Source organism: Oryx dammah, unplaced genomic scaffold (genome assembly GCF_014754425.2).
Source record: "Oryx dammah isolate SB20612 unplaced genomic scaffold, SCBI_Odam_1.1 HiC_scaffold_23, whole genome shotgun sequence".
Lineage (NCBI taxonomy): Eukaryota > Metazoa > Chordata > Mammalia > Artiodactyla > Bovidae > Oryx > Oryx dammah.
In genome coordinates this window covers 59,540,423-59,564,792 of record NW_024070207.1, presented here as the reverse complement: position 1 = coordinate 59,564,792, position 24,370 = coordinate 59,540,423, and the positions used below count along the sequence as shown (strand labels likewise).

The following is a 24,370-nucleotide window of genomic DNA, read 5'->3' as shown; positions in this document are numbered from 1 at the left end:
TTGCCTGGAGAATCCCAGGGACAGGGGAGCCTGGTGGGATGCCATCTATGGGGTCGTACAGAGTCGGCCATGACTGAAGCAATTTAGCAGTAGCAGTTAGCAATAGGTTATGAAAATGAAAATTAAAGGAGTAATAAAGAACATTAAAAAAATTAAAAAATGATAATAGTAAAAATATATCTAGGAATTTCTTTGGAGCTGTTGTGGACAGTGTGGGGTCAGTTCAGTTTCAGATAGTTCCTTGTTCCACTTTGTACTTCTTCTCAATGTCTATAGGGCCCTTCCAATGCTTAGTTGATGTTAACTACAGGGTTTTAATCTATTGCACCTGTCATTTCCAGAGCAGTTCCCTCTTTTTTGTTTATTTTGGCTTCCTCTGTTTGCAAGTCTCTTCAGTGTCTAATTTCCACCCTGACACAAGGGGGTGAAGGTGGTCACATATTTAGGCTCAGCTGTTCAGTTGTGTTGTCAGGATGGAGGAACACTGCAAACAAATATCACTGGAGTGTGTGGGGAGTGCTCATAGTTTGTGGACCACACTGGGTTTGCCTCAGATCATGGCACATGTGCTTTCTCATTCTGCACTGCTCGGGCTCCAGGTTGCTCTGCAGGGGTACTGTCCAAAGCAGGCCCCACGTTTCGTGTACTTCCCAGGTCTAAGCTGCTCAGGTTCTGGTTCTTGGGTACTCTGCAAGGGCACAGACTTGGTTGGGCGTGCATTTTGTGCCCTTCCGAGGTCCAAGGGACTAAGGACACCAGGTGCTTGGCAAGCACACTGTCCCAGGTGGGTCATATATCTTAATCACCTCCCCAGTCCTGGCCCCTCAGTTTCCCAGGTACACCTGGACAGCACCGTCTCAGGTGTGCCGTAGGTCTCCTCTGGGGAGCCGATTTCAGGCTATGACTCTCCTGGCAGATGTCAACCGTCCAGGATCCCAGGAAGATGCAGGTCTCCAGGGCCGAGATTGCCCCTTGCCTTCTGGCTGTTGCTGTTGCTGTTGCATGCCTGCCTTCCTGCCTCTAGTGGCATGGGAGGGGCCTATATGCAGCCGGCTAGTTCTCCTTTGGTATTCTCAAAATCCTTTGTTCTGTGAGCAGGCCAGGCTGTGCCTTAGGTTATAGCCTTTTGTGGGAAATTTTTGCCCACCTTCTCCACCCTCCTCTGGCTGACTTCCCTGGTGGCTCAGAGGGTAAAGCATTTGCCTATAATGGAGGATACCTGAGTTTGATCCCTGGGTTGGGAAGATCCTCTGAAGAAGGAAGTGGCAACCCACTTCAGTACTCTTGCCTGGAAAATCCCATGGACAGAGGAGCATGGTAGGCTACAGTCCATGGGGTTGCAAAGAGTCAGACATGACTGAGCGACTTCACTTTCACTTTCTTTCATCCCACAGTTTGGGTTGCTGTATCAAGTTATCTCCCTCAGATTGTCCTCAGAGCATTGAGGCCTGGTCCTTACCTTAAACATGCAACCTGTGCCTCCCTGTCCAGCCTCTGCTTGCTGGTGGCAGATAAGAGTGTCTGGGCTACTTCTCTGCTGGGAGTTTCGGTTAGGCATGTTTTCTTTTTTTTTTTTCCCTTCTGGTTATGTTGCCTTCTGAGATTCCAAAACTCCCCACAGACCAGCCAGTGAGAGAGTTTCCTGCTGTTTGGAAACTGTTCTCCTTCATGACTCCCTCCCCAGAACAGGTCTCCATCTCTAACTTTTTTGTCTCTCTTTTTGTCTTTTTGGGGTTTCTCCAGTAGCTCAGCTGGTAAAGACTCTGCCTACAATGCAGGAGACCCAGGTTCAATCCCCAGGTCAGGAAGATTCCCTGGAGAAGGGAATGGCATCTCACTCCAGTACTCTTGCCTGGAGAATTCCATGGGCAGAGGACTTGCCAGGCTACAGTCCATGGGACTGCAAAGAGTCAGACACCACTGTGAGACTAATTTTCCTTTCCTTCCTTTCCTTGTCTTTTATATTTTGTGCTACCTCCTTTCAAAGAGAATGGACTGCCTTTCTGGGTGCCTGGTGTCCTATGCCAGTGTTCAGAAGTTGTTTTGTGGAAGTTGCTCAGAATTCAAATGATCTTTTGATGAATTTGTTGGGGAGAGAGTGGTTTCCCTGTCCTATTCTTCCGCCATCTTGGGACCACCCAGGACTGCTGATAGTGATGATGTGGTCATGAAATAATACAACATTTTAGTTTTCAATGAATATTCAGTATGCATAAATAAGATATGCTTACAATGGATTTTAAAAGTTGGTTTCATGTTCAAGTCTGTACCAAAGAATTTGTAAGAGTCAGATATAGTATAATTGGGCAAATTCTAGAATTTTCCATAGATAAAGGGTTAAGCATTGTGAGGTAAAATTTACTGTACAGAAGAATTACTTATTATATAAGGGCTTAAACTATTTGAAAATATGGAAATGAGGTATCATTTAATTATAAATTATTGCTTTCAAATCATGTAAACATTCCAAATATAAAATTTTTCCACATCAGACATGAAAATAACATGCTATTTTGTTCTTTGTTTTATAACACATGTTTTGCCCTGTAAAACTTGTTTCCAGAAGAAGTTAACACTGTAGATCAGGAGAGATATTTATAGATGCTGTGTAAACTGTTAAAGACAATTAAAAGGCATCTGGATGTTTTTCAAAAATTTAATGAAAAATTAATAGTGCTTTTTGCAAGACTTTTAGCTGTTCCTTTAACATGTTTTCTGAGAGAATCCTTTTAGTTATTTAAAATCAACCTTTGAGCACTCAGTGCGTACCTGACACCATGCTGTAGGCTTTATATATTTGCTCATTCAGATTCATGAGGATTCAAACATATTTTATTAACCTCTAAGTTTGTGTGACAAACTAATATAGGATGCAAATATATTACACTGAACTTCAACTTAGCAACCTTAACTTGTAAATATTAAAGATAATTAAAATGCCATGTTTCATTTTTTGTAGTCTCTACATAGATAATGCTTAGTTTTACTTGGAATAAGAGTCTCTTAAATTTCAGTTTACCAAAGTTAATGATAAAATTGTAATAGTTTTCTAATGAAAACAACTCAGACAAGATAGTAAGGGTACAGATATGGTGCTATTAAGTAGAGTGCTTATTTAGCTTTTTCTATTTCAAAAGTTAAGTTCTCTTACTCAAAATTCTTCTGATAAAATAAAAATGCCATGAACAGGATAGTGAATGTCTTTTTACATATAGGAGTATAATAATAATCTGCCTTTGTATTATATTAATAATGCCTTTATTACTTACTTTTTAACTACTATAAAATTGTCCATGTTCAGTCTCTCAGTTGTGCCTGACTCTTTTGTGACCCCATGAACTTTAGCCTGCCAGGCTCCACGGTCCATGGAATTTTCCAGGCAAGAATACTGGAGTGGGTTGGCATTTCTTACTTCAGGGGATCTTCCTGATCTAGGGATCGAACTTGCTTCTTCTTCATTGGCAGGCAGGTTCTTTACCACTGTGCCACCTGGGAAGAATAAAATTGCCCAGTGATTCTCAAAACGTATTTCTACTACTGAAATGCTAAGTCAAGACTTAATTTAAAAATCAAGTGTGCTCCTCCTTCAAACTTATCAATTCAGAAACTTCTCCCTTAATTTCATAATAAGTAAAGAGCTGGTTACTTAAGAATAAAAGAACCAAAAGCGGAAAACAGCCTACTCTCACAGGAGTAAAACATGTTACGGATCACAGTGGTTTCATAAAGAAAGATGCTTAAGAGAAAGATATTTTGACACTAAAATGTGTAAGAAAAATTTAGTAACTCTTATCAGAGGAGAAATGTAGCCTTTGAAATAGAAAAATAATTTTTATATATTATATCTACATACGATATTATCTTATTATTATAAGATTCAGTTCAGTAGATCAGTTGTATCTGACTTTCTGTGACTCCATGGACTGCAGCATGCCAGGCTTCTCTGTCCATTACCAACTCCCACAGTTTACTCAAACTCATGTCCATTGTGTCGGTGATGCCATCCAACCATCTCATCCTCTGTCATCCCCTTTTCCTCCTGCCCTCAATTTTTCCCAGCATAAGGGTCTTTTCAAATGAGTCAGTTCTTCACATCGGGTGGCCAAATATTGTAGTTTCAGCCTCAGCATCAGTCCTTCCAATGAATATTCAGGACTGATCTCCTTTAGGATGGACTGGTTGGGTCTCCTTGCTGTCCAAGTGTCTCTCAAGAGTCTTCTCCAACACCACAGTTCAAAAGCATCAATTCTTCAGCACTTAGCTTTCTTTATAGTCCAACTCTCACATCCATACATGACTACTGGAAAAACCATAGCTTTGACCAGACGGACCTTTATTGGCAAAGTTATGTCTCTGCTTTTTAATATGATTAGTAAATTTCAAACTGCTGTGTGTAAATGAGGGACTTCCCTGATGGCTAAGTTGGTAAAGAATCCGCCTCCAGTGCAGGAGACCCTGATTTGATTCCTTGGTCGGAAAGATCCCCTGGAGAAGGGAAAGGCTACTCACTCCAGTATTCTGAACTGGAGAATTCCATGGGCTGTATAGTCCATTGGGTCACAAAGAGTTGGAGAGACTGAGTGACTTTCACTTTCATGTGTAAATGGATTATGAATGCTCTTTCAAATGTACACAGTCTCTGGGCTTTTGTTTTATAAAGTATGCTTAGTGTACTTCAGCCAATTACAGAATTGAGTTCTGGTATAGTAGAGCTTATTTTTAAAACACATATTTGATCACACAACAGGTCTATACTCATCTTTTGAAACATAACAAGTAAATGCCTTAATATTTAATAAATCATGTGCATTTAACATATGTAAAATATTGTACTAAGCATTTATAATTTTTAGTTCTAGCATATATAGTTTACTATCTTAAATATAAACATCTGAAATTTTTAAGACTATAAATTATTCTTTATCAGATTATATCCTTGTTTTGCAGGCAACAAAATTCAGTTATCTGAAAGATTTAAAATTTTTCCTGAGAATTGGTAGAAAAGGAAATATCTCAGCAAGTATATCATTAGGCAAGGAAACTTGCATGAGAGTCTAGAATGGTGCCACAATTTGGAATTATATTCCAAATAGTATTGATACTTTTCAACAAATTCACATGTAAAGTGAAAAAAAAAATGATATCCATGATATTAACAACATCTTTCTTGCCTACTATGCTGTCGCAATGAGATATATAATTGCAAACATTATTGTAGCATGGCTTCATTATTGCTTGCCTGCTAGAGGCTGAGTGACTACACAAGTCAAAGTCAAAATAACCTGTTTTTAATTTCATGAGAAAACAAACAACGAAACTAGCCACGTGCCTAAGGCAGCTGGTAGCTTAAAATTCAATTAAATGGTTGCATATTGTAATTATTCATGCTAAAAAATTCTATGAATTTCATTGTAATCCTTTTCTACTTGAATACCTCAATAATACGTGAGGAGTAATTTGTGTCATTTTTGTCATCATATAGAATCCAATTCAGAATACAAGTATTCAGGTATTTGAGGGAAGCACTTGTTTGCTTCCCTCATGTTAACTCACATGTAATGTTTCTTAAAATGGGATCAATGCACAACCATCAAATCTAAGGAACATTGAATTGGGATGGTTCTTTCCTCATTCCCACCTCCTATATTTGGAAGAGGAATGTTATGCAAATAAAAGTATGGGGGAAAGGAGTTACTTTTTTCTTTCTGTATTTATTGCTAGAAAACCTTAGTGGTATGTTAGAAGTGATATTACCCTTCAGAAAAGGGGTAATGCATCTTTAAAAGCTAAACTACATCTTCTTTACTTTTATCAAATTATCTATAAATCTTTCATGACAGTTTATTTAACAAAGTGTCATTGAAACTGTATAGATGATTGATGTGACCCATGTAAGATCAACATGAAATGTTTGTAAATGTCAGCAAAATGTAACCATCTAAAAGCATATAAGGATGGAGTTTCTGTGAAAGTGAAAAACAAACAGAAAAGTGTTTATCTTGTTTTTTACTTTCTGGTGTACAATTACAAATTCATAGAAGAAATATTGTGTTTGATTTTCCTTGGAGTTCATGTCATCAGAGGTCTAATTTGCTTTTGACATTTACCCTTTCAAAGTTTGGTCTCTTATTTATTGGATAAGTTTTCTCTTTCACATATGGAAAAGTAATATACACTTAGAACTTCTTGGCAAAAAGGTAATTATTTTGGAAAGTATTTGCAAGACCTTGATCAAAAAACATTATGTACAAATTATGGAAGGCTATCCATATAGAAATGTCACTGAAGGGTTCCCATCTCTATATATAGAGAAGAAAGCATTGTTGATTTTCCATTTAATTGAAAATATTTGTGATGTTAAAAACAAATGTAATAAGATAGAGATAAGAGGGAAGGAAAATAACAGATTAAACTATAAATATGTAAGGGTACTTCAGTAGCTCACTCTGACTTGAATAGATTCTTTACACTTCTCCTAGATATATTTTTGTATAAAATGAACATTATCCTTGGTGGTGGTTTAGTCACTAAGTCATGTCTGACTCTTGTGACCCCATGGACTGCCAGGCTCCTTTGTCCATGGGATTCTCCAGGCAAGCTTAGAATACAGTAAAATCCTTCCTTGGGAATGATGTTTTGGTTGTTATATTTTTTGCATTATATTGACATGAAAGCAGAATGAATAGAGTGAAATTAATTAAGATGATGAGTGGGAAATGAATAGTAGAGAATACAAAACTAAAAGTTGAAAATCAGTTGGCATCATTAGATTTTACCATTCAAATAAGAGCATTTTTGCAGAAAAGGGATTGTACATGTATTGTTTACCTAATTACATTCTTTGCTCCTTTTCGCAAATTCACAAGTCCACAGTAACATGAAGAACTGCAAAATGCCTATTCATTGTTATAGTTGTTTGTTATCATAATAGTTTTGAATTATTTTGTATATATGTATTTTTTGTATTTATACATTTGTAACTTTTGTATATATGTATTTATACATTTATAATTTATACATTATGTATATATATGGGGCTTCCCCCTTGGCTCAGTGGTAAAGAATATGCCTGCAATGCAGAAGATGGAGGTTTGAATCCTGGGTTGGGAAGATTTCCCTGGAGGAAGGCACGGCAACCCACTCCAGTATTCTTGCCTGGAGAATCCCACGGACAGAGAAACCTGGTGAGCTATAGTCCATAGGGTCGCAAAGAGTCGAACATGACTGAATAAACTGAGTGTGCATACATATATATACATATATACTTGCATAGTATATTTTTAATGGAACATGGATGTCCTGCTCATTTCTGTAGAGCTGGTAGGAAATGCTATTCTTGGTGATGTTACAGAAAAACAACTACTTGAAATCCTCAGTTAAGCAAATTTCTCTGGGGAGTTGTACTTAACTTTGAGGAGAATATGGTAAGATAAGGCAATGCAAGAAGTATCTTGGGATCAGTTGTTGTTGTCCAGTCATTAAGTTGTGTCTGACTGTGCAAACCCATGGACTGCAGCCTGTCAGTCTTCTCTGTCCTTCACTGTCTCCTGGAGTTTGCTCAAACTCATGTTCATTGAGTCGGTAATGCTATCCAACCATCTCATCCTCTGTTTCTCCTTTCTCCTCCTGCCCTCAGTCTTTCCCAGCATCAGGGTTTTTTCCAATGAGTCAGCTCTTCGCATCAGGTGGCCAAAGTATCGGTGCTTCAGCTTCAGCATCAGTCCTTCCAATGAATATTCAAGGTTGATTTCCTTTTGGATTGACTGATTTGACCTCCTTGAAGACCAAGGGACTCTCAAGAGTGTTCTCCAGCACCACAGTTCAAAAGCGTCAATTCTTTGGCACTCAGCCTTCATTATGGTCCAACTCTCACATCGTACATGACTACTGGAAAAGCCATAGCTTTGACTAGATGGACCTTTGTTGGCAAAATGATGCTTCTGCTTTTTAATATGCTGTCTATCATTGCTTTTCTTCCAATGGCTACAGTAACTGTCCACAGTGATTTTAGAGCTCAAGAAAATAAAATCTATTTTTTCCCATTTCAACTTTATTTTCTATCTGCATTGCTATTATGGCACAGTGGTTGGTTACATTCACAATGATGACACTAAGTTATAGCAAGATCTCTGGTCATCTAAAAAATATTCCGATTTATAAACTTGTATTAATAAAAGTAGAAATTTTTTCAAACATATTTCTAAAGATATTAAACTACAGGCCTTTAAACATTCTTTCAATAGTCATTTTGAGCAGATTTAGCAAAGTTCTATAATGTGCTAACTATAATATTCCATTCCCTGAACAATTCTGCTAATTATTTTACTTTGAAAAACATGTTAGCTATTGTTAAGTGTATTATATGTGTATAATTCTATTTTCATGCATATGATAATATTCAAAGAACTATACTGGACAGTGTAGGAGTATATGAAGGCACATATTTCTCCTGCCTGTCCCTTGATGAATCTAGTAGGAGAAATAATTCATATATTTCTGTATTAATTATTAAATAAAAGGTAAGAAGTGTAACTGCTTAAGATAGATATAGAAAAAGATAGAAAACAGCAGGTAAAGAAGTTTTAGAAGGATGAACAGCTTTTAGCTGCTAAGGATAGAAAGGCTTACAATGAATAAAAATTACTGAAAGTCAGTGTCACTAAGACAAGAAATATATATTATTATATTAAGAAGAGAATAGAGCTGAACTCAGTATTATACTTTTTATTGACTCCTAAATTTCTACAAATCACAATTGAAAGCTAAATAAATTTTATAAATTTACATTGCTGCATTTCTCTGTAAAAAAAATATATGGATCATTTTCTTCAGGGATCTTCCATGGCAATGTTTGTTTTTTACTCTAGTGGAAATATAAAACTTGAAATATAGTACAACTTTAAATTCAGAGAAAGAGAGACAAAGTGCAAAATATTTGATAATGTCTTAAAGTTTAACTAAAGTCAAAGTACACAAATGGGAATATTTGGTATATTTGGAACTCTTCCATCCTTTCAGAATAGAGGTATGGATAGAGATTTGCATGGATGCCAATGTCCAAAAAAGAGGTGAACTATATTTGTCTCCTTTGCAAGCTCTGTGCCTTGATACTGTCAAGGGATACTTGCATGTTCCTAGCAGCTCCATTTTGAAAGGAGCCTATGGTGTCCATCAGATCGTGCTTAAATGCTTAGAGCACCCAAGATTATGGCTTTGAATTTGTGATATTCTTGACTAGCAGAATACACATTCACATGCCATAGATTAAGACAGATATTTGTAGGTTCTTTGAAGTAAGAGGCACCAGATCCAATGAAACTGACTATAACTTTGAGTATGTAGAAGAGATGTGTACATGATGTTGTAGGATATCACTTTGATGTCTTAAGTCTTCTGTGCCCTGACTTGATTCCTATTAGCTTTAAAAAGATGGTTTAGAGTATTTATTACTTCAAAAAGAATTACTTACTGATAATCTCAAAACATAGAAAAATTGCTTTTATATATTCATTTTCAATGTTTTTTTCAGAATGAATGATCTGAAGAGCTTTGAGTTGGGGCTCAAAGAGCTCAAAGAGTTGGAGCTCTCTGTATAGTATTACAAAATTTGAATAATGTATTTGTTTTGCCTATATGTTACTAATTCCCTATACTATGACCTTTAAAGGTAACTATAAATACTTTGAGAGAGTCATTTTATTTTGCAAATTTGGGGCAAGGAGGTTGGAGGGGTTCAAGACTGTGCTATATGGTTCCCCATGGGTGCACAATCTAAATGCATATCTAACATTGTAGATGAAACTAGTAGGCTAAATAGATAAGTTGTTGAATGGTAGAAGTGGGGTTGGTACTTTACAATGATAGAATGTTGTTGGTGAGGCTTCTTCAAGCTCATACAGCTGTTGTTATATGTTACTTTTTACATGTTGGGGTAACTGGTTTCAAATACCTAACCGTTTAATGTAGAAGCTGTTTTAAGGGTGCAATCATGGTGGCAGCAGAAATGATGCCAAACTCTCCTTTTTTTTTTTCCTAAGTAACTTACTGCTTCTTGTTATCAATAACCAGGAATGATTAGAAAGTTCCAATTCTGCTTAAGAATGAAAGATGTAAAAGAACTGCCAAAGCAAGCCTTGGTTACTGCATTCTTATTTGAACAGTATTTCAATCTAGAATGACTCCCCTGGTGGCTCAGATGGTAAAGCATCTGCCTACAATGTGGAAGACCTGGGTTCAATCCCTGGGTCAGGAAGATCCTCTGGAGAAGGAAATGGCAACCCACTCCAGTATTCTTGTCTGGAAAATCCCATGGATGGAGAAGCCTGATAGGCTACAGTCCATGGGGTTGCAAAGAGTTGGATATGACTGAGTGAAATATATAGAAACTATCAATCTAGAAATATATAGTAACTATCAATGGTCATGAGTCAAGTTCATTTGTGCTTGGATAATAAAATATAAGCAAAATGCCATGAAATAGATAATGGCACATGTTTACATTTTGATGTTGGAGTATTGTTGACTAAAATAATGTTCCGAATATTTGGATATCATTTACAGAGTTCTCCTCTTCATTTGGTTACATTTGTAACTTTGTAAGCTATTGCCCATTTTATTTATCTTACTATTTTCTTGTTATTATTTATTAGTATGACATCTACCACTGTCCTTATTCCATTTTCTCATTGAGCATGTCTTCACTTGCTGATTTAATTCTAACTCCTTCTTTTAAGGTGTCAGAGACTCTCTTAATTTTAGTTTAACGTTAGTAGGCATATTCCTAATTATTTTTTGAGCTTTTTGCTGAAGATGTAAACTCATCTTATTTCTAGTTAGATCATCTGTAAATTACCACTCTTTATGTTGATTCCAAGCTTGTTACTCCTGGAAATTAATGCACACACCAAACAAGGTTAGGGAGTGTATCTTGTCAGCATGTTAAAGACTTGTATTCAAAGTCCAACCAAACCCCAAAGACAGTTATTATGTGATATTGTCTAATATGTTGAAAATTAAAAACTTAGCTCTTTAGCCTGTGTGGCTTATGAGGGGTAAGGACAAGCAATAAAGCCCAGCAGTTATTTTACAGCCTCCATTTTAACCAATAGTCTGCAATAAGCCTCACAAAGATAACATTATTGGTAGAAGGGATGTGAAAATACATTTTTAGAAAGTTTTCTGTAGAAAACTAAAATTGGTTAAATCATTAAGTCATTCAGTAAAACTTTATTAAGTGCTTACCACTTGCTATTCATTCTGCTAGGCTCTGGTGATGTGAGAGTTAATACACACGTACCTTATGCATGCACCTGTGTTTGTGTGTAAAGTTTCCAAATTCTACTAGATCTATAAAGTGCTAATCAGTGCTAAATATTAATAATTCAGTAAACATTTGCTATATCACACTGAATAATTTGAAATTGTTATTGCCTTATCCTCCAACTTTGAGAGTTTAGCAGTGTCTGTTTTCTATCTAAACTCTGTCTCATTCTGTCCTGACAGGTGCTCTCAGTAAGTTAGAGATTTCATTCATATTCTGCTGTGGCACTGTTAATCTTATTTTGATTGAAACAGCATTGTGGACAGCAAAATTGATGGGTGCTCATGGTGAGACTGTTGCAAAAAAGCAGTAAGAAGGTTTCACATTTAGGTATGTTTGGGGCAAGAATTATGACCTTTCTTAAATTTATAGTATAGTAAATGCTCTACTTATTGAGCTTCTTTCAACACAGTATGGATATCAATCTATGTATTTAAGCATTTTTAATAACTGTCATTTTCAATGATTTTCTTGCCTAAACATCATACATATAATAGAGTTTCACAGTGGACAAGGCATTTATCTCTGTTGTTAGGTGATGCCTTTTCTAGTACAGAAGTTGTATAGCCTGTTGTATGTCATATAATAACATCATTAGATTCTTGAAGACAACTATCATGTAACATATTTGTTGCATAAATTAATTTAAGAGTTTTGTTAGACATAAACTATAAAGAGGAAGTAAAATGAAAATTAATGCAGTGTGGAAGGATATTATGCTTACACATTATATATCAAAAGACTAAAGATATTTTTTTTAGTAGTTCTGCAAAGTTTTTAATAAGCATAATTATTTTGATGCTTAGAACTCAACAATGAGCTGTTACAATTTCATTGTACTTTTTATTTTGACATGTTTGTATTTGTCAGTCAGTGAGACAGAAGTCTGAAGGAGAGCACAACTTTCCCCACCCAAAAAAGATGACTCTGGGTCTGTCTCTGCCCCCTCCCTACCAGTCCCACCCTCCTGGAACCAGGGATGATGACAATGACGATGATATCCTTGCTCTGTATCCACGTCTGTGGGGAAGTTAACATACTCCTTCATGAAGAAACTGAACTTTTCCATAACTCTTCAAATTCTCAATACACAAGTGACATTCATTCCCATAGGTGATGTAGTCAGAACCACAAACAGGCAGGTATGTGATTGGGCAGGGGATGGCCACCACTGGGTACTTCTTGTAAATGCTGCTGTTTTTAAAGGCAGGCTAGCAGCTTCTGAGCAGGAGCAGAGATGGGCTACTACACAGAGCAGAAGGAGACCCCCAGTGGTCTTCATGATGGAGACAGCTGTGATGCAGAGGTTACTAAGGATGGTCACAACTGCATCCTAAAGATATTTTTGAACAGTGCCATAATTTAGTCATGAGTCTAGCTCTTTGCTATTATCTAAAATAAGGATTTGAATTAAACTAAATGATGATCAAAAAAATGCAGTAAGCCTTACTAACTCTCCAAGTTATTATCATTATAATTTTTACTCAATCAAAAGCTGAGCTAAAGTTTTTTTTTAATCCAATGATGCAGCTAGAACTGGAATTGAATTTATAGATTTTCTATAACTATTGGACTAGAACAAAACCTGTGTATCAGAATAGCCTCTAAATGGAGCATATATCATTCATTTCACATATCTGTAGCATAAAATATTTTTATAGTATACCTATCATTGTAAAAGTGAAGTAAAAGTCACGTAGTCGTATCCGGCTCTTTGCAACCCCATGGGCTTTATGGTTCATAGATTTCTCAGGTCAGAATACTGGAGTGGGTAGCCTTTCCCTTCTCCAGGGGATCTTCCCAATCCAGGGATTGAATCCAGGTCTCCTGCATTGCAGGTGGATTCTTTAGCAGCTGAGCCACAACAAAAGCCCAAGAATACTGGAGTGGGTAGCCTATCCCTTCTCCAGCGGATCTTCCCGACCCAGGAATCCAACTAGGGTCTCCTGCATTGCAGGTGGATTCTTTACCAACTGAGTTACCAGGGAAGCCCCTTAAACCTATCATTAAGATACATTAAAAAATAGGCTTAGAACACTAAAAACTTTGTAAATTTTGCCACTTTGATATATTTTATAGTGATTAAGTGCCAGAGTCCAGCTCTGGCAGCCAAGGAATCAGCCTGAAGGGGTGAGCAGTGTTGGCGGACGATGATGTAGCCTCTGACTCATAGTACCGAACTACATGTTTATTTCAAGCTTCAGGTTCTCTTTTATACTTTGACAAAAGCATTAGGTCAGAGGTTTGAGGTTTTTAGTTTCCCCCACCCAGATTTACTGTACTTAAAGTAATGCTCAAAATTCTCCAAGCCAGGCTTCAGCAATACCTGAACCGTGAACTTCCTGATGTTCAAGCTGGTTTTAGAAAAGCCAGAGGAACCAGAGATCAAATTGCAAATATCCGCTGGATCATGGAAAAAGCAAGAGAGTTCCAGAAAAACATCTATTTCTGCTTTATTGACTATGCCAAAGCCTTTGACTGTGTGGATCCCAATAAACTGTGGAAAATTCTGAAAGAGATGGGAATACCAGACCACCTGACCTGCCTCTTGAGAAATCTGTATGCAGGCCAGGAAGCAACAGTTAGAACTGGACATGGAACAACAGACTGGTTCCAAATAGGAAAAGGAGTACCTCAAGGCTGTATATTGTCACCCTGCTTATTTAACTTCTATGCAGAGTACATCATGAGAAATGCTGGACTGGAAGAAACACAAGCTGGAATCAAGATTGCCGGGAGAATTATCAATCACCTCAGATATGCAGATGACACCACCCTTATGGCAGAAAGTGAAGAGGAACTAAAAAGGCTCTTGATGAAAATGAAAGTGGAGAGTGAAAAAGTTGTCTTAAAGCTCAACATTCAGAAAACGAAGATCATGGCATCCGGTCCCATCACTCCATGGGAAATAGATGGGGAAATAGTGTAAACAGTGTCAGACTTTATTTTTTTGGGCTCCAAAATCACTGCAGATGGTGATTGCAGCCATGAAATTAAAAGACGCTTACTCCTTGGAAGAAAAGTTATGATCAACCTAGATAACATATTCAAAAGCAGAGACATTACTTTGCTGACTAACGTCCGTCTAGTCAAGGCTATGGTTTTTGCAGTAGTCATGAATGGATGTGAGAGTTGGACTGTGAAGAAGGCTGAGCACCGAAGAATTGATGCTTTTGAACTGTGGTGTTGGAGAAGACTCTTGAGAGTCCCTTGGACTGCAAGGAGATCCAACCAGTCCATTCTGAAGGAGATCAACCCTGAGATTTCTTTGGAAGGAGTGATGCTAAAGCTGAAACTGCAGTACTTTGGCCACCTCATGCGAAGAGTTGACTCATTGGAAAAGACTGTGATGCTGGGAGGGATTGAGGGCAGGAGGATAAGGGGATGACCGAGGATGAGATGGCTGGATGGCATCACTGACTAGATGAATGAGAGTCTGAGTGAACTCCGGGAGTTGGTGATGGACAGAGAGGCCTGGTGTGCTGCGATTCATGGGGTCGCAAAGAGTTGGACACGACTGAGCGACTGAAATGAACTGAACCTGTGATTACATTGTAACTCATGCTACAATCCTCAGTTCATTTCTTATCTTTCTAAATCCTGTTTGCCCCTAGCATCTTAAGATCATTATCCCCTAAAAACGATTCTAGCTATTCTTAATTATTCCTAAACCCTAAACTCAGCAATCTTCTTTTGTCATAAATATTTCCCTCACAAACAGGTCTCAGATACCAATCCTCCCCATGGCCTCAAGCTGCAGCCTATGTGCTCATCCTGGGACATTCTTTGTAAAGATCCTTGAACAAATGTCAATGGCTATTTTATAGATTATTTTCTGGGCACAACTGTAGAAGGCTTTGTGGTTTCTCATGCTTCTTTCGAGCACCTTAACATTCTTTCCAGCCAACTCAACTGAAGAAAGAAAAGAACAAGTCAGAATCACAGGGGCTAACTCCTTCATCCCGGGGCCATGCCTGCAAGATGGGGAAAGGGGGTTGGGGCCGTGCCTCCATATTGTCAGTAATGCCTAACTTGGCTCCTGACAATTAAGAGGTTTTTTTCCTCTTTATTCTGGCTTACAATAACTTTTAATTCCCTAGTTAGTTTAACTTAATATTTAGAATAATGAGTAACTTAGGATGTATTGTTCCTTAATATATCTGGTAAATGTCAGCCTTGTTATTTGGCTTTATGTCCGTTTTATTTATTTATTTATTTTTAAAAAATAACTTGAATTCCCTTTGGTTTGAATTCTGCTATGATTTTTCACCTAGGAAACATTTTCCTCCCTTTATGAAAATAGGAACTTCCCACAGTAAGCATAAGAAATGAAGAACTATTTTCTAATGATTCAATAAGACATTATTCAATATTAGGGCTATATGCAACTGAATAAATAAAATTGTGAGATTATAGTGTGTAAATTTTTTTTCCTGAAAGAAGAGAGAAATATTTCTTGAAGAGAGACAGATGGCAGTTATAATACATTGCTTTTCATATTTGAAAAGATATTGCAATAAGATAACTTTCAGTTGTAAATAGTAGTTATGATTTAAGTCAAGACCTTTTTTGCCCTGTAAGGCAAAAACATTATGATGGTAAATGATCACTAACTGTCCAGATATAATCACCTTATATTGTACATATCCCTACTACACAACAATATTTAAAATAACACATTTCAAACGTTATTTAATTAGTTGAATTGTTACAATGAATAATTAATTATTCTAAAATCTGTCCATATTGTTTTTTTCTTACCGTTAGCTTCTTTTTTTTTTTAAGCTTCTTGATCATAATTTCATGGCTGCAGTCACCACCTGCAGTGATTTTGGAGTGCAAAAAGATAAAGTCTGACACTGTTTCCACTGTTTCCCCATCTATTTCCCATGGAGTGATGGGACCGGATGCCATGATCTTCATTTTCTGAATGTTGAGCTTTAAGCCAACTTTTTCACTCTCCACTTTCACTTTCATCAAGAGGCTTTTTAGCTCCTCTTCACATTCTGCCATAAGGGTGGTGTCATCTGCATATCTGAGGTGATTGATAATTCTCCCGGCAATCTTGATTCCAGCTTGTGTTTCTTCCAGTCCAGCATTTCTCATGATGTACTCTGCATAGAAGTTAAATAAGCAGGGTGACAATATACAGCCTTGAGGTACTCCTTTTCCTATTTGGAACCAGTCTGTTGTTCCATGTCCAGTTCTAACTGTTGCTTCCTGGCCTGCATACAGATTTCTCAAGAGGCAGGTCAGGTGGGCTGGTATTCCCAGCTCTTGAAGAATTTTCCACAGTTTATTGTGATCCACACAAAGGCTTTGGCATAGTCAATAAAGCAGAAATAGATGTTTTTCTGGAACTCTCTTGCTTTTTCCATGATCCAGCGGATGTTTGCAATTTGATCTCTAGTTCCTCTGCCTTTTCTAAAACCAGCTTGAACATCAGGGAGTTCATGGTTCAATTTGGACACCTCATGCGAAGAGTTGACTCATTGTAAAAGACTCTGATGGTGGGAGGGATTGGGGGCAGGAGGAGAAGGGGACGACCGAGGATGAGATGGCTGGATGGCATCACGGACTCGATGGACGTGAGTCTGAGTGAACTCCGGGAGGTGGTGATGGACAGGGAGGCCTGGTGTGCTGCGATTCATGGGGTCGCAAAGAGTCGGACACGACTGAGCGACTGAACTGAACTGAACTGAATTGATCATAATGAAAACCCATGTAGGTTTTATAGGGTTTACAGGTGGAGGATTTGAAGAAGGCCTGAAAACTAAAGCTGAATGCTAGAGCATTGGACACATTGAATATCAGTTGTTTTGCTAAGATTGTTAACTGAACCTGATAACTCAAGAGAGAGTTTTTTTCATACAGAACCAAACTCAAATGCTTTTCCTCAGGGTTAAATTACAGCTAGAGAGAGTGACATCACACACACACATACATATACACACACATTAAATTTTCTATTCTACAGTATTCTTTACTCCCATTACAGACAGTAAACGTACTGTCTCTTATAGAAATATATTACATTAAAATTATATGACAAAAGGAATACACACTTTTTACTATCACCTGTTGGGGAAAATCAATATTTTGAAAATTGAAGAGGATGATAGGAATAAAAGACAAATATTGTTTTCTGATAGAATAAATCTACTATTATTGCTGTCATTATATTCCAGCTAGTGTTCAACAACAAGTTAATACCCAGTGACAATTGACTTTAAGACTGTCTAATGGTCAATATTTGATATATGTAAAAGCACAGTTTACACTAAACCAGCTGAAAGTACAATTGAAAATAGGATATAACTAGAAAATACAATGTTTATCTCCTGTATTCCTATTGTTCTTTTCCTTCTTTGAACATGGGCCAGATTCTCAAGCTAATTCTGATTATGTTTTTCTAGCAACATATGCTAGAATTTGGAATGGTACAGGGAAGGATTAGCATGGCCTCTTGACAGAGCATGTATATTTATGAAACAGTCTTTATATTTATCCTACTTATCTTTAAGGACCAGATCAAATGCTATCTTCTGATGAATATTTCCTTTTGTGCTCTAAATGTATTGTTTATGTTAGCATTTTAGTCATTAGTGTACATGTGTGTTTTTCTAATTTTTTTTAAAATTTCTGATCATGTATAATTCATCTTTATTCTCCCCAATATCTAGCACAGTGCCTTGTGCATAGTGGGCACTCAAAACGTCTTTATAGAATTAAATTTTTATGAGTCATTTGCTGAACTTTAGCTGCAGTATGCACTTGTGCAAATACACAGACATAAGTTATATAAAATTAATGAGAGATGATAATTTAAATTTACCAGGTGCTTTAATTTTGGGAGATTTCTCAATGTCTAAATGATAAAGGAATTGGTGACAAATTTTAGAGAAGGGAAGGCATTATGCATGAAAGAAGAAATGTCCCTGGTTCAGGCCTCGCTTTTTAAAGCAAGCATGTGTTTGGAATTCTAAAATAATTATCCTGACTATCAAGAAATAGATTCAAGAAAATATTGTGGCAGTTGTTCAGCTTACCCCATTAATGTTTGTGTCATTCTTTTTGTTATATGTGGTGACTTGTAAGTGTACCATTTTCCCTTTGGATCTACTGGAGTGACCTCTTTTCTCAGTATGTATGAAAGGTTAAAGGTATCTTGTAACAGCTTATAGCTCATGGGGGAAAATATGTCCTTGCATCTGCTTGCTTGTAGACATTGTGCTATGAAAGAGTTTCCATTTTCCACCCAAAAAGTATTTAGGAAAAAATGCATTCTGGAAATGCCATGGGCATTTTGTTTTGCCACATCTGAAACTTTCCAAGTGTTCTGAATGGTTGATTCCTCACTTTAACATTTTCACCTTCATCTTTCTCTCTCTCTCTCCTTGTGTATGTATATCTATGTATAATATATGTATGTATGTAGACACAAAGGTATATATCTGTTACTTTTTTACCTTACTGAAATATGTCATGTTAAACAAATGGTTGCCTTCTATCAACTTGAAGAGAATATTTTTAGCTTAACTGGTTTGACTGGTGATGCTGAAGCTCAGCAATGATTCTGTATCTTTCCTGTAATCTTAAAACTTTCCATAAGTGGAATAAAGATTGTTGAATTGCCATCACTATACAATTTCACCAATATTAAGTGAAATTTTCATCTCTGTTAAATTTAGCTGAATGGAATCCATCAAACAGTAGTAGTAGTTTTCTAAGTGTGTTTGGAGCTCTATGGATGTGCAAACAAAGGACCATATGGTGGTAGATTTCTCCAAGTTATGAGTAGGTATGGTTTTGTGAGTTGCATGTGCCTGTTGGCACTGTTGGCAGTTCAGCACCCTGGGAAAGGCATTGCTTTCAAACATGAGTAATTGATGAATTGTATGTAATATGCAAATGTGAATGCATAAATCTCCTGAATGACAGCTTAATTTATGTGAGCATTTAAGAATGTGGGATTAGATTTTAATTAAATATCTTCAAAGGCACCCTGACTTATTCAGTTTTTTGGCTGATGTCTTTAGAAAGAAGTGGGAGAAGGTTTAAATCAAAATTTTACACATATTATCCACATTTTTCAACTATGTGGTCATTGTTTCATAGAAAAATCAAGGTATTTAAAGAAAAAAGGCATTTGCCTTTAATTATAAGAACACTGCTATTATATTACAATGGTTGCAGTTTGTCATATATGATAGATATGAAAAATATTTGGTTTAAAGGTTAATGGCTTAAAACTTAAATGTAATTTTAAACGTATTTCAGATACTACCATATATTTTAGTATGCCAAATTGGACAATGGTAATTACAGATGACATTTCTTAGTATAGACTTTTGGAATATTAATACTTTACATTACTTCCTATATGTTACTATCTTAAAAATACTTAAAATAGTCAATAGAGACAGAGCTGACTATCTGCCTTTGCTCTTAGATATGTAGTGTGTATAGATGTAGCTTTGTGTATGTATAGTTTTAACCTCTGTTTGATCATAGTATTTCTAACATCCTGTAATATAAAGATTATTATAAAAGAGGCAAATTAAAAATCTTTGAAATTTTCCACTTAATCTTTCTATGTGATCACATTTTGAATTAAAAGGATGTAAATTTAATAGATCCACTTAAAGTTTACTGTAAATGTTGTTCTTTCTTTTAAAATATGTTTCAACTTATTTATAGTTTATAGTAAATCACATTGCCCATAAGTAATTTATAAATCTCACACAGTTATGGGCTATATCTAGTTCTTACCTGTTTTTTCTATATATTTGCTTTCTCTTAATTTACATTGAAAAGTTTAATTGTTGACTTTAGATAAATGGTACCTATATGTCTTTGCTTGAATATGCTTTTCCTCTAATGTATCATTGTAGTAGTTAATTGTACAAACTCTGGAATCATATGTCATAGGTTCCAAATCCCAGTTCTAACACTACCTTTTGTGTGACTTTGGGCAGATCATTTAACTGTGCCTAAGTTTCAGGATTTCTGCTAGAATGAGGTGACAATATAAATCACTTAGAAATGTCCCCAATACTTGGTAAGCTCTATGCAACTTATGTTGTTATTTGTTTCCACTGTTTCTGTCATGCTCTCATTTTTTGCCATTCAGGCCTATCTCTGGTCTCAATTCAGCTTCATTCTTATCTCTATGATTTAGTCTGGAATGGGTCTACCATGTATCCTTCTTGTCCAGGACCCATCCAAACTTGAGACCTGACTAAGGGCTCCTTTCCTCCATAAAATCTTCATTGACTCTTTCCTCTTAACTATCTCCACTTTCTCTTAGTTTTCCTCTATCACAGTCTTTGTTGTTTAATCATTTACTTATCTCCCTTGTTTGCACCAAGCATACAGGTGCGAAACATAGGGTCTACTTATTTTGTTTCTGCTGCTGCTGCTGCTAAGTTGCTTTAGTTGTGTCCGACTCTGTGTGACCCCATAGATGGCAGCCCAGGAGGCTCCCCCATCCCTAGGATTCTCCAGGCAAGAACACTGGAGTGGGTTGCCATTTTCTTCTCCAATGCAGGAAAGTGAAAAGTGAGAGTGAAGTCGCTCAGTCGTGTCTGACTCTTCATTACCCCATGGACTGTGGCCCACCAGGCTCCTCTATTCATAGGATTTTCCAGGCAAGAGTACTGGAGTGGGTTGCCATTGCCTTCTCCTATTTGGTTTCTGCAATGTAACTTAAAAATTACTCCTAGTGTGAAGTACTAGCTCCCTTTATCTGTTTGGCCTTTATCCAAGTTTGATAAATCATGGAGCTGCAACATATTTCAAGCCTCAAGTGAGATGAGCTGACCATACACAATTCCCCACTTTCAGGCCCCTGCTTGTTCTGTTCCATCATGGTTGAGTTTGTTTCTTCCACTTTGAAGAAGTGCTCTTCTGTCTTCCACTATGTTGAGAAATGGGTTTCCCTGTTGGCTTAGCAGTAAAGAATCTGCCTGCCTATGCTGGAGACACAGGTTTGATCCCTGGGTTAGGAAGATCCCCTGGAGAAGGGGATGGCTACACACTCCAGTATTCTTGCCTGAGAAATCCCATAGACAGAGGAGCCTGGCAAGCTATAGTCCACAGGGTTGCAGAGAGTCAGGCATGACTTAAAGACTAAACAAAAACAACAGGTTGAGAAATACATGCATATGATATAGTGGATTCAGAGTCAGACAGATGATAGGTACAGGGTGGATTTATTCACTCGTCTTCAGCAACTTAGCCTTTCTGAAGATTAGCTTCTCAACTTAAAATAGGGACAATAGTACCCATCATATGGAATTATTTAGATAATTACAAATGCCTCCATTAAGTTGTGATTCCCTTCCTGGGACTTTCTGGTGGCTCAGATGGTAAAGAATCCACAAGCAATGCGAGAGACCTGGGTTTGATCCCTGGGTTGGTAAGATCCCCTGGAGGAGGGCATGACAACCTACCCTAGTATCCTTGCCTGGAGAATCCCAATGGACAGAGAAGTCCATGGGATCACAAAATGTCAGACACGACTTAGTGACTAAGCACACACATTAAGTTGATGTAAACCTTGGCATAATGCTCAGCACATACCCCAGTGGCTCAACGGTAAAGAATCTGCCTGCAACTGACTGAAAAATCAGTTGAGATAACTCACTATCTTCCAGCAAACAGCGGCTCTGTATCAACCTCGAGTGGGGGGATGGGGAGGGAGATAAGAGGGAGGGGACATGTGTATACCTATGGATGGTTCATGTTGATGTTTAATAGAAAACAAGAAAATTCTGTAAAGCAATTAACTTTCAATTAAAAAATAAATGAAACTAAAAGGAAGCCGCCCGCAATGCAGGAGCTAAAGGAGACATGGGTTCAATCCCTAGGTCATGAAGATCCCCTGGTAGAGGGCACAGCAACCCTCTCCAGTATTCTTGCCTGGAGAATCCTGTGGACAGAGGACCTTGGTGGGCTACAGTCCATAGGGTTGCGCATAGTCAGACACAATTTAGTCGGAAGAAATTTAGCATGCACACACAGCACATAGTAGGTGTTCATTTGTCCTTTTCCTTCCTTTTAATCACCCAACAACAGTAACGAAACTCATAATAATGTCTGTGCAATGGACTTAAAACTCTTCCTTAACTGAAATCTGGGGAAGGACAAAGAGTTTGTTCACAAGCACTGTGTGACTAAATTTTCAAATTTCTTCTCCTGGAACCAGAACGTATAGGTGCCTAATTTTAACACATACATTTTTTAAAGAAAATAAATAGAACCAAGATCAGGATGCATCTATTTGAGGCTTTTTTTCAGTTAGAATATGGAAGCTGGCTAAGCATAAACACTTAGGTATTTCCAGGTCTCAAAGAAGATAAGCTCTTCTCCACTGTGGCTCATTGGAATTGAACTCACTTCCAAGTGTAATTTCTCTGACTGTAATCATTTCAACTCTTTGACTCTTTTCTGTTTAATTTTGTGACTTGAGTATATTTTTTTTCTGTAATCTAACTCAGCCTACATTTATTTGCGTGTAAGATACTATGTCAGAAACTGTGGTGGGCCCAATGATGAAAGTGGTAAGCCTCACACAAAACTGGCCATGTAAACCTAATGTGGTGAGGAGGTCTTAAAGAGCACTTTGCACTAGCTAGGGTCTCACTAAATCTATTCAGTTTGATATTTCAGTTCCTAAAGAATAGATCTCTTTCACAGAGCATGCATATAAGACGGTTTTCCTGTATTTATTTTTCTTGTTTTCTTTATTCTTTATTAATATAAATTTATTTATTTTAATTGGAGGTTAATTACTTTACAATATTGTATTGGTTTTGCCATACGTGTATGCCTGTGTTTATTTTTCAAGCTCACCTTTCTTATACATAAAATTTTTTATTGAAAATATTCAATGAAAGTTTTGTTTAAATTTTTCTCTTCCTAATCATAACATACATTTAGTAAAAAATAACATTTAGAAATAATAAAATGTCTAATTATAAATGATCTCTTAACTAAAACCATTCTTATCAACTACATATAATAGGAAATAAATTTTGATGTTTGTCATAGCAGAACAGTGCACAAAGTTTTTTCTCTACGGAGTAAAAGTTGTGAAATATTTTCCTATTGCAACCACATATATATATTTTCTATATCTCTATTATCTATCTCTCATTTATCATACTTTATATATCATACTTTATATCTCTATGTTTCCATTTATTTTTGCTTTTATACAATCAAATTCAACTCAGATGACTTTAGACATGTATCATTTTTAATAGTCCAGATTGAAAAAATGAAACAAAGGGGAAATGCTTATAATGATTGTTATGGAAAGACCCATGGGCTGGAAATCAGCAAACATAGTTTGCTATCATGGTCTCTGACTAGCTAAGTGATTACAGATAGGCAAGCCATTTCACCTCTTTGAGCTTTAGTTTCCCTATGTGTATGAGGAGTAATTTGCACTGTCCCCTGAGATTCTTACAGGTTTAATTTTTAGTATTCTTAGATTCTTTTAGTCTTGAGTTCTTATAGCATAGCAGGTCAGTATGCTGGAGATTCAGTATGTGTGGGCTCTAATCTGATTCCCAACATAAGAGCCGTAGGACTTGGGAAAGACACTTATATCCCTTGAGCCACAGTTTCCTGATCTTTAAAATGAGCAGGATAATAATTATATACACTTCATAATGTTGTTAAGAGTATTAAATGATTCGACATACATAAAGAACTTCAAAGAATTCCTGATATATAATAAGTACCTGGTAAAAATTACATGTTATTATTATGCAAAATTACAGAGGACATATACTAATGAAATATGTTCCTGCTTATCTCACATCCTGATGATACAAGCATATATCCATAAGGCAGTGGGTCTGTGAATATAGCCAGTAATTCAGCATGATGCTTCATCTATATATTTTGATATTGGGATCTTAATTTGAATCTGCACAAAACTAAATGACCTGTATTTAGGCCTAATGTTATATTTTCCTATATCATTAGATATCCTTTCATGAATTCATATCTTACATTTTGAAATTACTTGAGGACAAC

The 24,370-nt window shown here is 36.8% G+C and overlaps 1 protein-coding gene and 1 pseudogene across 1 annotated transcript in view; one reads left to right on the top strand and one right to left on the bottom strand.

The window, feature by feature from the left end:
- The window catches only part of DACH2 (dachshund family transcription factor 2), an 816,985-nt gene that overhangs the window by 263,302 nt on the left and 529,313 nt on the right, over nucleotides 1–24,370 (top strand). The gene's annotated exons all lie outside the window — the stretch shown is intronic.
- Nucleotides 12,144–12,645, bottom strand: LOC120881891 (annotated as a pseudogene).